This window comes from Triturus cristatus, chromosome 1_1 (assembly GCF_964204655.1).
Source record: "Triturus cristatus chromosome 1_1, aTriCri1.1, whole genome shotgun sequence".
Classification (NCBI taxonomy): domain Eukaryota; kingdom Metazoa; phylum Chordata; class Amphibia; order Caudata; family Salamandridae; genus Triturus; species Triturus cristatus.
In genome coordinates this window covers 1,101,431,558-1,101,447,152 of record NC_140579.1, presented here as the reverse complement: position 1 = coordinate 1,101,447,152, position 15,595 = coordinate 1,101,431,558, and positions in this window count along the sequence as shown.

The window sequence follows — 15,595 nt, the reverse complement described above, 5'->3', positions numbered from 1 at the left end:
CTTACACTCTGTGATATGGAGCCCACTGACACTGAGTAACGATTCCTTAAACTCTGTGATACGGAGCCCACTGACACTGAGGAGCGACACCTTACACTCTGTGATACTGAGCCCACTGACACTGAGGAGCGACCCCTTACACTCTGTGATACTGAGCCCACTGACACTGAGGAGTGTCGCCTTACACTCTGTGATATGGAGCCCACTGACACTGAGTATCGATGCCTTACACTCTGTGATACGTAGCACAGTGACACTGAGGAGCGATGCTTAACCCTCTGTGATACGTAGCCCACTGACACTGAGGAGCGACGCCGTACACTCTGTGAGACCGAGCCCACTGTCATTCTGACACTGAGGAACGACGCCGTACACTCTGTTATACGGAGCCCACTGACACTGAGGAGCGACACCGTACACGCTGTAATACGGTGCCCACTGACACTGAGGAGCGACGCCTTACACTCTGTGATATGGAGCCCACTGACACTGAGGAGCGACGCCTTACACTCTGTGATACGGAGCCCACTGACACTGAGGAGCGATGCCTTACACGCTGTGATACGGAGTCCACTGACACTGAGGAGCGACGCTGTACACTCTGTGATACGGAGCCCACTGACACTGAGGATCGACGTCTTACACTCTGTGGTACGGAGCCCACTGACACTGAAGAGCGACTCCTTACACTCTGTGGTACGGAGCCCAATAACACTGAGGAGCGACGCCTTACACTCTGTGATACGGAGCCCACTGACACTGAGGAGCGACGCCTTACACTCTGTGATATGGAGCCCACTGACACTGAGGAGCGACGCCTTACGCGCTATATTACGAAGCCCACTGACACTGAGGAGCGACGCCTTACACTCTGTGATACGGAGCCCACTGACACTGAGGAGCGACGCCTTACACGCTGTGATACGGAGTCCACTGACACTGAGGAGCGACGCTGTACACTCTGTGATACGGAGCCCACTGACACTGAGGATCGACGTCTTACACTCTGTGGTACGGAGCCCACTGACACTGAAGAGCGACGCCTTACACTCTGTGGTACGGAGCCCAATAACACTGAGGAGCGACGCCTTACACTCTGTGATACAGAGCCCACTGACACTGAGGAATGACGCCTTACACTCTGTGATACGGAGCCCTCTGGCACTGAGGAGCGACGCCTTAAACTCTGTGATACGGAGCCCACTGACACTGAGCAGCGACGCCTTACACTCTGTGATACGGAGCCCACTGACACTGAGGAGCGACGTCTTACACTCTGTGATACGGAGCCCAGTGACACTCAGGAGCCATGCCTTACACTCTGTGATACGGAACCCACTGACACTCAGGTGCGACGCCTTACACTCTGTGATACAGAGGCCACTGACACTGAGGAGCGACGCCTTACACTCTGTGATACGGAGCCCACTGACACTCAGGAGCGACACCTTACACTCTGTGATACGGAGCCCACTGACACTAAGGAGCGACGCCTCACACTCTGTGATACGGAGCCCACTGACACTGAGGAGCGACGCCTTACACTCTGTGATACGGAGCCCACTGACACTGAGGAGCGACGCCTTACACTCTGTGATACGGAGCCCACTGACACTGAGGAGCGATGCCTTACACTCTGTGATACGGAGCCCACTGACACTGAGGAGCGACGCCTTACACTCTGTGATACGGAGCCCACTGAAACTGAGGAGCGACGCCATACACTCTGTGATACGGAGCCCACTGACACTGAGGAGCGACGCCTTACACTCTGTGATACGGAACCCACTCACACTGAGGAGCGACGCTATACACTCTGTGATACGGAGCCCACTGACACTGAGGAGCGACGCCTTACACTCTGTGATACGGAACCCACTGACACTGAGGAGCGACGCCTTACACTCTGTGCTACACAGCTCACTGAGGAGCGATACCTTAAACTCTGTGATACGGAGCTAACTGACACTGAGGAGCGATGCCTTACAAGCTGTGATACTGAGCTCACTAACACTGAGGAGTGACGCCTTACACTCTGTGATATGGAGCCCACTGACACTGAGTAACGATTCCTTAAACTCTGTGATACGGAGCCCACTGACACTGAGGAGCGACACCTTACACTCTGTGATACTGAGCCCACTGACCCTGAGGAGCGACCCCTTATACTCTGTGATACTGAGCCCACTGACACCGAGGAGTGTCGCCTTACACTCTGTGATATGGAGCCCACTGACACTGAGTAGCGATGCCTTACACTCTGTGATATGTAGCACAGTGACACTGAGGAGCGATGCTTAACACTCTGTGATACGTAGCTGTAGGAAGGTGGATATCTGACTATGGTTACCCCCAAATTTTTGCCTAGTGTCTAGCTGGTTTTTCGACTTAGTTGGCCTGAGATCCTGCTATTCAGGATCTCAGCCTGGCTGTTCTCTCTTTAAAATGGACTCCATGTACCCTAGGTACATACCCAATTGGTTGGATCACCCTGTCAGCCCCTGTACCAGTGTACACTAGGTACCCAGGGCATTGGTGTACCCAAGGCCTGCCAAGGGCTGCAGCATGTATTATGCCACCCCAGGCTTGGCCTAACAATTTGACACAACTGGCTGATCACTCAGCTGGGGTAAGTTGGTGTAATCACCTCTTACTTAGGTGTAGTATACCTATACCTAACCTTAAATGGGACACCTGGTAACCTATAAGTCACTCCTATGGCAGGCCTTAACAATCCTGAAGGCAGAGTGCTTGGTTCCATGTGAGATGGTGCTCTGGCATGAGCTGAGCCTGTCTGCAGTGGTCGGAACAACTTCCTTCTACTGTTTCCAGATATCGTCATACCATATACTCTTAAGTGCATTATGAACCTCGCGGTTAAATGCTATCTTTGGTTTGGCTTTATCAAAACATGTCGAGTAAGGTGTCATACGAATTGGAATACTAACCCCTCGCCAATTCTGGCGACGGGGTTAGCATTCCACCCTTCTAGAGGGACACGACATGTACAGTACCTGAAACCCGGGTAAAATCAGACATAGCCTCAGCTCCACAAAATGGATGCTGCCACCACAGACACAAGTCTGCCCTCCTGCTGCTGGGAGTCCTTCCAGCTTGGGAGGTGTGGACAAAGGGTTTCCTGCCAGGGGAGGTGCGTGCACCACCCCAGACAGGATTTTGTGTATTGGTCAGGTAGGGCTTGAAAGAAACCAGACATGCCTGTGGCTCACAAGGAGCCTCGGTGCATATGCCAGTTCAAACCGGTCCTGGGGCACACCAGTCCCGGGCCTGGGGCGAGCTGGACAAAGGATTGGGGGTGTAACCACCCCCCTTCCTGGTCCCACCCATAGGGAGGGACCTAGCAGGTAGTCCGGCCCCTAGAATCCGAATAAAGGTAGGAGCTGTGTCCTAAGACTTCAGACATCCTGGAATCAACTTGAAACTAAGAAGAAGACGGGAACTTCGACATTCTGCTGCACAGAAGACTGAAGAAAATCTCCCCTGTGGTCAGGGAGTGACCACCTTGCTAACGCAAGCACCATCCAGCGAATCACCGTCTGCTTTGCCGCCGCCTCCCGCCGGAGCCCGAGCCCAGAGACTGACAAGACCTGGACCTCCAGACCTCTCACCGCCCGATCCACAGTCCCTGCAAAGAGGAGACCCGTGGAGGCACCGAGACACGTGGAGCCAGCCATCTTGGAACGACTACGACAAGCTGACCAGTGCAACAACCGAGGCTCCCTCCAAGTTGTGCTTTGGGTCCTGAGAAGCCCAACCCTCGAGCAGCAGCTGCACCAAAGGTGAGCCCCCCAGCATCTCCACGATCTGCGTGGGGCCCTTCTGCATTTTGCCACTCGACGCGCCTAACCGGTTGCTGGCCCGCTGGCTAGTGGCCATCTTGGCGACGAAATCTACGACAAACACCGCTGGTCTGGTTGCTCCAGACTGGCCCTTGCTCCCCTCCAAAGGAGCAGTTCCTCTGACCTTGCTGGCCAGAACCATCAGCTTAAACTCCTTGCCTACAACAATTGCTTTTGCCAAGGCTTGTTTGCTTCGATCAAGTCGCCGACACCGCCGACAGCGAGAGCCTGCGTGGGACAGCTCGTGACTCGACTCCTGGACGTCGTCGACCTTCAGGGACCACGTGGCTGCAGAGTCAAGCTACACCTTCCTTCCTGTTTGCACCCGACATTGCCTGGTACCCACCTGGTGCCACGCTGGTCACTGGCTAGTGACTGTGAACACTGTCCCCTCTGCTTACAGGTCTTCAACATCTCCGATCCACTCTTGGATCCACTGCATCTCTTCCCGACCGACCGCCTGCAGCATCTTTGTCCCAGGCTCAACGGAACAGATAGAAGAAACCCGACGCACTTTGAGGCCTATGCACCCGCTTCCTGTGGGTGAGGTAAAGCTGGCACTCCGGTGCCCATGTGTAGTAATACATCTCTAGTGCCTGTGTTCCAAATCTTAAGTTCCTAGGTCATCCGGAAGATTCCTTTTGCAGTAACTTTGTACTTTTTACGCACCCATTGAAACCTATGGGAGCACGCGTGTGACTATTTGCTCTGCACACGCCACCCGTGGACCTCCTGGTCACTAACTGACGTTAGCTCCTTGTAGGCCCAGCGATTCTAGAGGCCCTAGGCCTTTTCCCTTTTCTGTTCGTGGTACTTATACCACTATTTTAGTATATGGTTCGAGTGGCCACCAGGGCCTATCCATATAAAGTGCAACTTCTGTGTATTAGGTGATAATCTTGTTTGACGATTTGTGCTCCTGTGCTCATAAAGAGACTAGGGGTTACTTTGAGAAATAAATACATATATATTTTGAATATATATCTGTGTGGTGTCCTTTCATTGGTATAAAAGGGGGTTACTATTGGTAAAACAGCTTGCTTAACACGCTTCACGAGTTTAGCCTCAAAGACTGCTTAGCCTACGCTACCACTAGGGCAGCTAGTCCGAAAAGGTTGACTTACAACCACACCATAAGGGTTGCTTGGCATGGTACAAGGTGGTCACTAGAACTAGTGAACAGCATATACCAGGCCAACTTCTCACATTGGTGAGCAGCGGTTGGATTTGAGCTTGCTGTGTTTTACCATTGTAATCTCTTGGTTACCAATTGAAAGATCACATAGGTACCTGTAGGTACATATAAAACAAGATTAGATATACTTAAGTTCTACTGAACTTAGTTGTTGTAGAGCAAAGGGAGTAGCACACCCTGACTACAACTACTAGATAGGTTTAGTAGGTAAACCCAAGTGTAGGTAGATTGCAACACATCCACCCACACTTAAGAGCAATGGCCGGGGCAGAGGGGTCCACTGTACCCATCTCTGTTGAGAGTGACCCCCAGAGGGCACCATCCAGCTTTGCTACCCTTAATCAGAATGAGCTCAGGCATTTGGCAACTCTTAGAGGCCTTAAACAGCCCAAGAACCCAAACTCTGCTGAGCTCAGAGAGCTCTTACAGAATGATGAGAATCAGAGAGCACTCAAGAAAGCTTCCCAGTTAGCCCCCTTAGGGACAGGAACAGGAGGCCCCCCTTCTGAAGATGCCACTGAAGTACCCCTTCCCAATAGTCACCCCTTAGATGGGATGCCTACCACAGAGGAAGAAAGTGATGGGGATACAGATGTGAGTGGGGATGAAGGGAGAACTAGCCCAGTGCCAAGTGTTATACTTGGCCCAGCTAAACTAAGGCTATTGGGGACTGACAGTGGGTTCACCACATTGGATCTCCCCAGTGGACTTAACACAGGGCTTGGAAGGCAAAGGAATCGCTCAGGTGACTCCAATGCTTCCCATGGCTCTAGAGGCTCTCAAGGTCACTCCAGAAGGAGACTGACCACCCCTCAGAGGAGGGAACATGAGGCCAGAATGCAGGAAGCCCAGCTGAGGATCAGGAAGCAGGAGCTAGAAGTAGCCCTGATGGAAGAAAAACTGAGCAAGGCTAGGCAGCATAGAGAGAGTGGGTCTATACCCACTGGTGGCAGCAATGTCCCTAGGGACAAAGATAGGGTCTTTGACAATAGGAACCTGTCCAAGATTGTGCCCCCCTACAAAAGTGGGGATGACATCCACAAATGGATGACTGCTCTTGAGAGAGCCTGCAAAGTGCAGCAGGTTCCTGAAGACCAGTGGGCAGCAATCTTATGGCTCTCCTTTGAGGGGAGAGGCAGAGATAGACTCCTCACTGTTAGAGAAGAGGATGTCAGAAATTACAGAGTCCTGAAGAGTGTCCTAGTTGATGGGTTAGGCTTAACCACTGAACAGTACAGGTTAATGTTCAGAGACACCCAGAAGACACAGACTCAGGACTGGTCTGAATATGTGGAATGTGCCACTAAGGCTTTGGAGGGTTGGTTGCTGGGAAGTAAGGTGTCTGATTATACAGGATTGTACAATTTGATGATGAGAGAGCAGATTTTAAGTAATTGTCAAAACCAGCTTCTCCATCAACACCTGGTAGACTCAGATTTGACCTCTCCCCAAGAATTGGGAAAGAGGGCAGATAAATGGGTCAGGACCAGGATCAGGCCTAAAAACCAGGGTGGTGACCAAAAGAAAGATACCACCAAGCCTCAAGAGAAGGGTGGGGATAAAGAAAAAGAGAAACCTTCCTCAGGGCCCCAAAACTCCACACAGGGTGGTGGGTCCCAAGCTCCCTCCTCTACCACAGCTAAAAAGCCCTACTGCCATGAGTGTAAAACTCCTGGGCATTGGAAAACTGACAGCGGTTGCCCAAGGGCTAAAAACAAAACTGTTCCTCCAATTACTCCTGTCACACCACCTATTACTGTCAGCAGTAATCCCCCAGGTGGTGGGAGTGCCCCCAGAAATCTGGGTGGGTTTACTTGGGGAACACAGGGGGACCCTGGCTTAGCCAATTCCCCTACAGCAACCACTCTTGTCTGTGATGGTGGCATGGGGTTTGCCAACTTCACTGCCTGTCCCAACACTTTGGGTAGGTACAGACAGGAGCCCTACATCAATGGTACAAAAGCTGAGGCCTACAGAGACACTGGGGCTAGCATCACAATGGTGGCCCATTGGCTAGTTCCCTCTGAGCAGCTTTTGCCCGGTTTCTCCTACCAGGTGACTAACATTGATGGCAAACAGAACAGTCATCCCATGGCAGAGGTATGTCTCAGCTGGGGAGGGGTCACTGGCCCTAAAAGGGTAGCAGTGTCCCCAACCTTGCCTGTAGACTGCTTACTGGGGAATGACTTAGAACTCTCAGCTTGGGCTGGAGTTGAACAAGACACCCATTCAAAAATGGTAGGCCTGTCACAAAAGGGTAGGGGGGTTGTGCCATTCACAACCCCTGTCCAAATAGATTTCCTCCCTGAAAAGGTTGGAAGGGCAGTGGTAGCCACAGCCCAGGCACAGACAGACTTCCCTGTAGAGACTGGCAGAGCTGTGACAGTCACAGCTCAAACACAAACTGAGTGCCCCCCTGAAAAGGTTGGCAAGGCTGTAATGGTCTCAGCCTATACTCAGACTGACATAGGTGTAGTGAAGCCTGAAACAATGGATCACTCCACACAAACTGAGAGTAGTGGGGAGGAAGAAAAGTCTCCCTCTCCCCAGACATTAGGAAAAGGTCAGCCTCCTCAGGGATCTGACCTCACCCCTTGTGAAGGAACTGCCCCAGAGGTAGCCAGGCCTGGCCTGGCAGAGCCTCTGATGTCAGTGGCCCCTTCCAAGGTGGGACCCAGTCTGGTGCAGGTAGCCTGCCTCTCTCTACCCTGCCTCAGTCAGCCCAGGGCTGCAGAGGTCAGGGAGGCCAGTGGACCCCCAGAGGGCCCCTGTCCACAAGAACCCCCCCATCAAAAGAATGAGGATTGCCTGGCTAGTAGCCCTAGTCAGGTGATGGGTAAAAACATTCCTGAGGGATCTCCTTTACAGGTAGTTAGGGACCTCCCCCAGAGGGATTCTGTTGGGCACAGGCAAACCTGGGACCTTAGGGCCCCAAACCTGACCTGTCCCTCCAGTAAGCCCACAAAAGGGACCCAGCCTCCAGCTTTAGGTAGCCAGAGGCTGACCCTGAGAGCACAGTGCAACTCAGTTAAGGAAAGAAAGGCATCCATGGTGGAGGGGGATTGGAGGAAGCTGAGGCCTCACTTTGAGGACACTCACTTCAGTACTCCATCTCAACACCAGCCTTTTACTTTGCCAAGACACACCAAAGGTAGAGATTCCCTATGGTGGAGACCCTCTGATACCCTTAGGGTGAGGGATTGCTTAGTGGACCATGAGACAGGGGGTAACCATGCCAGTGCTGGTTCCTCCTTATATGGCCACTTGGGCAATATAGGCTTACCTGGTCAAGGTCAGCCTTATCTCCCTTCGTTTGGGGGGGGGTTGTGTAGGAAGGTGGATATCTGACTATGGTTACCCCCAAATTTTTGCCTAGTGTCTAGCTGGTTTTTCGACTTAGTTGGCCTGAGATCCTGCTATTCAGGATCTCAGCCTGGCTGTTCTCTCTTTAAAATGGACTCCATGTACCCTAGGTACATACCCAATTGGTTGGATCACCCTGTCAGCCCCTGTACCAGTGTACACTAGGTACCCAGGGCATTGGTGTACCCAAGGCCTGCCAAGGGCTGCAGCATGTATTATGCCACCCCAGGCTTGGCCTAACAATTTGACACAACTGGCTGATCACTCAGCTGGGGTAAGTTGGTGTAATCACCTCTTACTTAGGTGTAGTATACCTATACCTAACCTTAAATGGGACACCTGGTAACCTATAAGTCACTCCTATGGCAGGCCTTAACAATCCTGAAGGCAGAGTGCTTGGTTCCATGTGAGATGGTGCTCTGGCATGAGCTGAGCCTGTCTGCAGTGGTCGGAACAACTTCCTTCTACTGTTTCCAGATATCGTCATACCATATACTCTTAAGTGCATTATGAACCTCGCGGTTAAATGCTATCTTTGGTTTGGCTTTATCAAAACATGTCGAGTAAGGTGTCATACGAATTGGAATACTAACCCCTCGCCAATTCTGGCGACGGGGTTAGCATTCCACCCTTCTAGAGGGACACGACATGTACAGTACCTGAAACCCGGGTAAAATCAGACATAGCCTCAGCTCCACAAAATGGATGCTGCCACCACAGACACAAGTCTGCCCTCCTGCTGCTGGGAGTCCTTCCAGCTTGGGAGGTGTGGACAAAGGGTTTCCTGCCAGGGGAGGTGCGTGCACCACCCCAGACAGGATTTTGTGTATTGGTCAGGTAGGGCTTGAAAGAAACCAGACATGCCTGTGGCTCACAAGGAGCCTCGGTGCATATGCCAGTTCAAACCGGTCCTGGGGCACACCAGTCCCGGGCCTGGGGCGAGCTGGACAAAGGATTGGGGGTGTAACCACCCCCCTTCCTGGTCCCACCCATAGGGAGGGACCTAGCAGGTAGTCCGGCCCCTAGAATCCGAATAAAGGTAGGAGCTGTGTCCTAAGACTTCAGACATCCTGGAATCAACTTGAAACTAAGAAGAAGACGGGAACTTCGACATTCTGCTGCACAGAAGACTGAAGAAAATCTCCCCTGTGGTCAGGGAGTGACCACCTTGCTAACGCAAGCACCATCCAGCGAATCACCGTCTGCTTTGCCGCCGCCTCCCGCCGGAGCCCGAGCCCAGAGACTGACAAGACCTGGACCTCCAGACCTCTCACCGCCCGATCCACAGTCCCTGCAAAGAGGAGACCCGTGGAGGCACCGAGACACGTGGAGCCAGCCATCTTGGAACGACTACGACAAGCTGACCAGTGCAACAACCGAGGCTCCCTCCAAGTTGTGCTTTGGGTCCTGAGAAGCCCAACCCTCGAGCAGCAGCTGCACCAAAGGTGAGCCCCCCAGCATCTCCACGATCTGCGTGGGGCCCTTCTGCATTTTGCCACTCGACGCGCCTAACCGGTTGCTGGCCCGCTGGCTAGTGGCCATCTTGGCGACGAAATCTACGACAAACACCGCTGGTCTGGTTGCTCCAGACTGGCCCTTGCTCCCCTCCAAAGGAGCAGTTCCTCTGACCTTGCTGGCCAGAACCATCAGCTTAAACTCCTTGCCTACAACAATTGCTTTTGCCAAGGCTTGTTTGCTTCGATCAAGTCGCCGACACCGCCGACAGCGAGAGCCTGCGTGGGACAGCTCGTGACTCGACTCCTGGACGTCGTCGACCTTCAGGGACCACGTGGCTGCAGAGTCAAGCTACACCTTCCTTCCTGTTTGCACCCGACATTGCCTGGTACCCACCTGGTGCCACGCTGGTCACTGGCTAGTGACTGTGAACACTGTCCCCTCTGCTTACAGGTCTTCAACATCTCCGATCCACTCTTGGATCCACTGCATCTCTTCCCGACCGACCGCCTGCAGCATCTTTGTCCCAGGCTCAACGGAACAGATAGAAGAAACCCGACGCACTTTGAGGCCTATGCACCCGCTTCCTGTGGGTGAGGTAAAGCTGGCACTCCGGTGCCCATGTGTAGTAATACATCTCTAGTGCCTGTGTTCCAAATCTTAAGTTCCTAGGTCATCCGGAAGATTCCTTTTGCAGTAACTTTGTACTTTTTACGCACCCATTGAAACCTATGGGAGCACGCGTGTGACTATTTGCTCTGCACACGCCACCCGTGGACCTCCTGGTCACTAACTGACGTTAGCTCCTTGTAGGCCCAGCGATTCTAGAGGCCCTAGGCCTTTTCCCTTTTCTGTTCGTGGTACTTATACCACTATTTTAGTATATGGTTCGAGTGGCCACCAGGGCCTATCCATATAAAGTGCAACTTCTGTGTATTAGGTGATAATCTTGTTTGACGATTTGTGCTCCTGTGCTCATAAAGAGACTAGGGGTTACTTTGAGAAATAAATACATATATATTTTGAATATATATCTGTGTGGTGTCCTTTCATTGGTATAAAAGGGGGTTACTATTGGTAAAACAGCTTGCTTAACACGCTTCACGAGTTTAGCCTCAAAGACTGCTTAGCCTACGCTACCACTAGGGCAGCTAGTCCGAAAAGGTTGACTTACAACCACACCATAAGGGTTGCTTGGCATGGTACAAGGTGGTCACTAGAACTAGTGAACAGCATATACCAGGCCAACTTCTCACAGTAGCCCACTGACACTGAGGAGCGACGCCGTACACTCTGTGAGACCGAGCCCACTGTCATTCTGACACTGAGGAACGACGCCGTACTCTCTGTGATACGGAGCCCACTGACACTGAGGAGCGACACCGTACACGCTGTAATACGGTGCCCACTGACACTGAGGAGCGACGCCTTACACTCTGTGATATGGAGCCCACTGACACTGAGGATCGACGTCTTACACTCTGTGGTACGGAGCCCACTGACACTGAAGAGCAACGCCTTACACTCTGTGGTACGGAGCCCAATAACACTGAGGAGCGACGCCTTACACTCTGTGATACGGAGCCCACTGACACTGAGGAGCGACGCCTTACACTCTGTGATATGGAGCCCACTGACACTGAGGAGCGACGCCTTACTCGCTGTGATACGAAGCCCACTGACACTGAGGAGCGACGCCTTACACTCTGTGATACGGAGCCCACTGACACTGAGGAGCAACGCCTTACACGCTGTGATACGGAGTCCACTGACACTGAGGAGCGACGCTGTACACTCTGTGATACGGAGCCCACTGACACTGAGGATCGACGTCTTACACTCTGTGGTACGGAGCCCACTGACACTGAAGAGCGACGCCTTACACTCTGTGGTACGGAGCCCAATAACACTGAGGAGCGAAGCCTTACACTCTGTGATACGGAGCCCACTGACACTGAGGAGCGATGCCTTACACTCTGTGGTATGGAGCCCACTGACACTGAGGAGCGACGCCGTACACTCTGTGATACGGAGCCCACTGACACTGAGGAATGACGCCTTACACTCTGTGATACGGAGCCCACTGACACTGAGGAGCGAAGCCTTAAACTCTGTGATACGGAGCCCACTGACATTGAGGAGCGACGCCTTACACTCTGTCATACGGAGCCCACTGACACTGAGGAGCGACGCCTTACACGCTGTGATACGGAGTCCACTGACACTGAGGAGCGACGCTGTACACTCTGTGATACGGAGCCCACTGGCACTGAGGATCGACGTCTTACACTCTGTGGTACGGAGCCCACTGACACTGAAGAGCGACGCCTTTCACTCTGTGGTACGGAGCCCAATAACACTGAGGAGCAACGCCTTACACTCTGTGATACGGAGCCCAATGACACTGAGGAGCGACACCTTACACTCTGTGATATGGAGCCCACTGACACTGAGGAGCGACGCCGTACACTCTGTGATACGGAGCCCACTGACACTGAGGAATGACACCTTACAGTCTGTGATACGGAGCCCACTGGCACTGAGGAGCGACGCCTTAAACTCTGTGATACGGAGCCCACTGACACTGAGGAGCGATGCCTTACACTCTGTGGTATGGAGCCCACTGACACTGAGGAGCGACGCCGTACACTCTGTGATACGGAGCCCACTGACACTGAGGAATGACGCCTTACACTCTGTGATATGGAGCCCACTGGCACTGAGGAGCGACGCCTTAAACTCTGTGATACGGAGCCCACTGACACTGAGGAGCGACGCCTTACACTCTGTGATACGGAGCCCACTGACACTGAGGAGCGACGTCTTACACTCTGTGATACGGAGCCCAGTGACACTCAGGAGCGATGCCTTACACTCTGTGATACGGAACCCACTGACACTCAGGTGCGACGCCTTACACTCTGTGATACTGAGCCCACTGACACTGAGTAGCGACGCCTTACACTCTGTGATACGGAGCCCACTGACTCAGAGGAGCGATGCCTTACACTCTGTGATACGGAGCCCACTGACACTTGAGGAGCGACGCCTTACACGCTGTGATACGAAGCCCACTGACACTGAGGAGCGACGCCGTACACTCTGTGATACGGAGCCCACTGACTCAAAGGAGCGATGCCTTACACTCTGTGATACGGAGCCCACTGATACTGAGGAGCAACGCCATACACTCTGTGATACTGAGCCCACTGACACTGAGGAGCGATGCCTTACACGCTGTGATACGGAGCTAACTGACACTGAGGAGCGATGCCTTACAAGCTGTGATACTGAGCTCACTAACACTGAGAAGCGACGCCTTACACTCTGTGATATGGAGCCCACTGACACTGAGTAACGATTCCTTAAACTCTGCGATACGGAGCCCACTGACACTGAGGAGCGACACCTTACACTCTGTGATACTTAGCCCACTGACACTGAGGAGCGACGCCGTACACTCTGTGAGACCGAGCACACTGTCATTCTGACACTAAGGAACGACGCCGTACACTCTGTGATATGGAGGCCACTGACACTGAGGAGCGACACCGTACACGCTGTAATACGGTGCCCACTGACACTGAGGAGCGGCGCCTTACACTCTGTGATATGGAGCCCACTGAGACTGAGAAGCGACGCCTTACGCGCTGTGATACGAAGCCCACTGACACTGAGGAGCGACGCCTTACACTCTGTGATACGGAGCCCACTGACACTGAGGAGCGACGCCTTACACTCTGTGATACGGAGTCCACTGACACTGAGGAGCGACGCTATACACTCTGTGATACGGAGCCCACTGACACTGAGGATCGACGTCTTACACTCTGTGGTACGGAGCCCACTGACACTGAAGAGCGACGCCTTACACTCTGTGGTACGGAGCCCAATAACACTGAGGAGCGACGCCTTACACTCTGTGATACGGAGCCCAATGACACTGAGGAGCGACGCCTTACACTCTGTGATATGGAGCCCACTGACACTGAGGAGCGACGCCTTACGCGCTGTGATACGAAGCCCACTGACACTGAGGAGCGACGCCTTACACGCTGTGATACGGAGTCCACTGACACTGAGTAGCGACGCTGTACACTCTGTGATACGGAGCCCACTGACACTGAGGATCGACGTCTTACACTCTGTGGTACGGAGCCCAATAACACTGAGGAGCAACGCCTTACACTCTGTGATATGGAGCCCACTGACACTGAGGAGCGATGCCTTACACTCTGTGGTATGGAGCCCACTGACACTGAGGAGCGACGAAGTACACTCTGTGATACGGAGCCCACTGACACTGAGGAATGACACCTTACAGTCTGTGATACGGAGCCCACTGGCACTGAGGAGCGACGCCTTAAACTCTGTGATACGGAGCCCACTGACACTGAGGAGCGACGCCTTACACTCTGTGATACGGAGCCCACTGACACTGAGGAGCGACGTCTTACACTCTGTGATACGGAGCCCAGTGATACTCAGGAGCGATGCCTTACACTCTGTGATACGGAACCCACTGACACTCAGGTGCAACGCCTTACACTCTGTGATACGGAGCCCACTGACACTGAGGAGCGACGCCTTACACTCTGTGATACGGAACCCACTGACACTGAGGAGCGACGCCTTACACTCTGTGATACGGAGCCCACTGACACTCAGGAGCGACGCCATACACTCTGTGATACGGAGCCCACTGACACTGAGGAGCGACGCCTTACACTCTGTGATACGGAGCCCACTGACACTGAGGAGCGACGCCATACACTCTGTGATACGGAGCCCACTCACACTGAGGAGCGACGCCTTACACTCTGTGATACGGAGCCCACTGACACTGAGGAGCGACGCCTTACACTCTGTGATACGGAACCCACTGACACTGAGGAGCGACGCCATACACTCTGTGATACAGAGCCCACTGACACTGAGGAGCGACGCCTTACGCTCTGTGATACAGAACCCACTAACACTGAGGAGCGACGCCTTACACTCTGTGATATGGAGCCCACTGACACTGAGGAGCGACGCCTTACGCGCTGTGATACGAAGCCCACTGACACTGAGGAGCGACGCCTTACACTCGGTGATACGGAGCCCACTGACACTGAGGAGCGACGCCTTACACTCTGTGATACGGAGTCCACTGACACTGAGGAGCAACGCTGTACACTCTGTGATACGGAGCCCACTGACACTGAGGATCGACGTCTTACACTCTGTGGTACGGAGCCCACTGACCCTGAAGAGCGACGCCTTACACTCTGTGGTACGGAGCCCAATAACACTGAGGAGCAACGCCTTACACTCTGTGATACGGAGCCCAATGACACTGAGGATCGACGCCTTACACTCTGTGATATGGAGCCCACTGACACTGAGGAGCGATGCCTTACGCGCTGTGATACGAAGCCCACTGACACTGAGGAGCGACGCCTTACACTCTGTCATACGGAGCCCACTGACACTGAGGAGCGATGCCTTACACGCTGTGATACGGAGTCCACTGACACTGAGGAGCGACGCTGTACACTCTGTGATACGGAGCCCACTGACACTGAGGATCGTCGTCTTACACTCTGTGGTACGGAGCCCACTGACACTGAAGAGCGACGCCTTACACTCTGTGGTACGGAGCCCAAAAACACTGAGGAGCAACGCCTTACACTCTGTGATACGGAGCCCACTGACACTGAGGAGCGATGCCTTACACTCT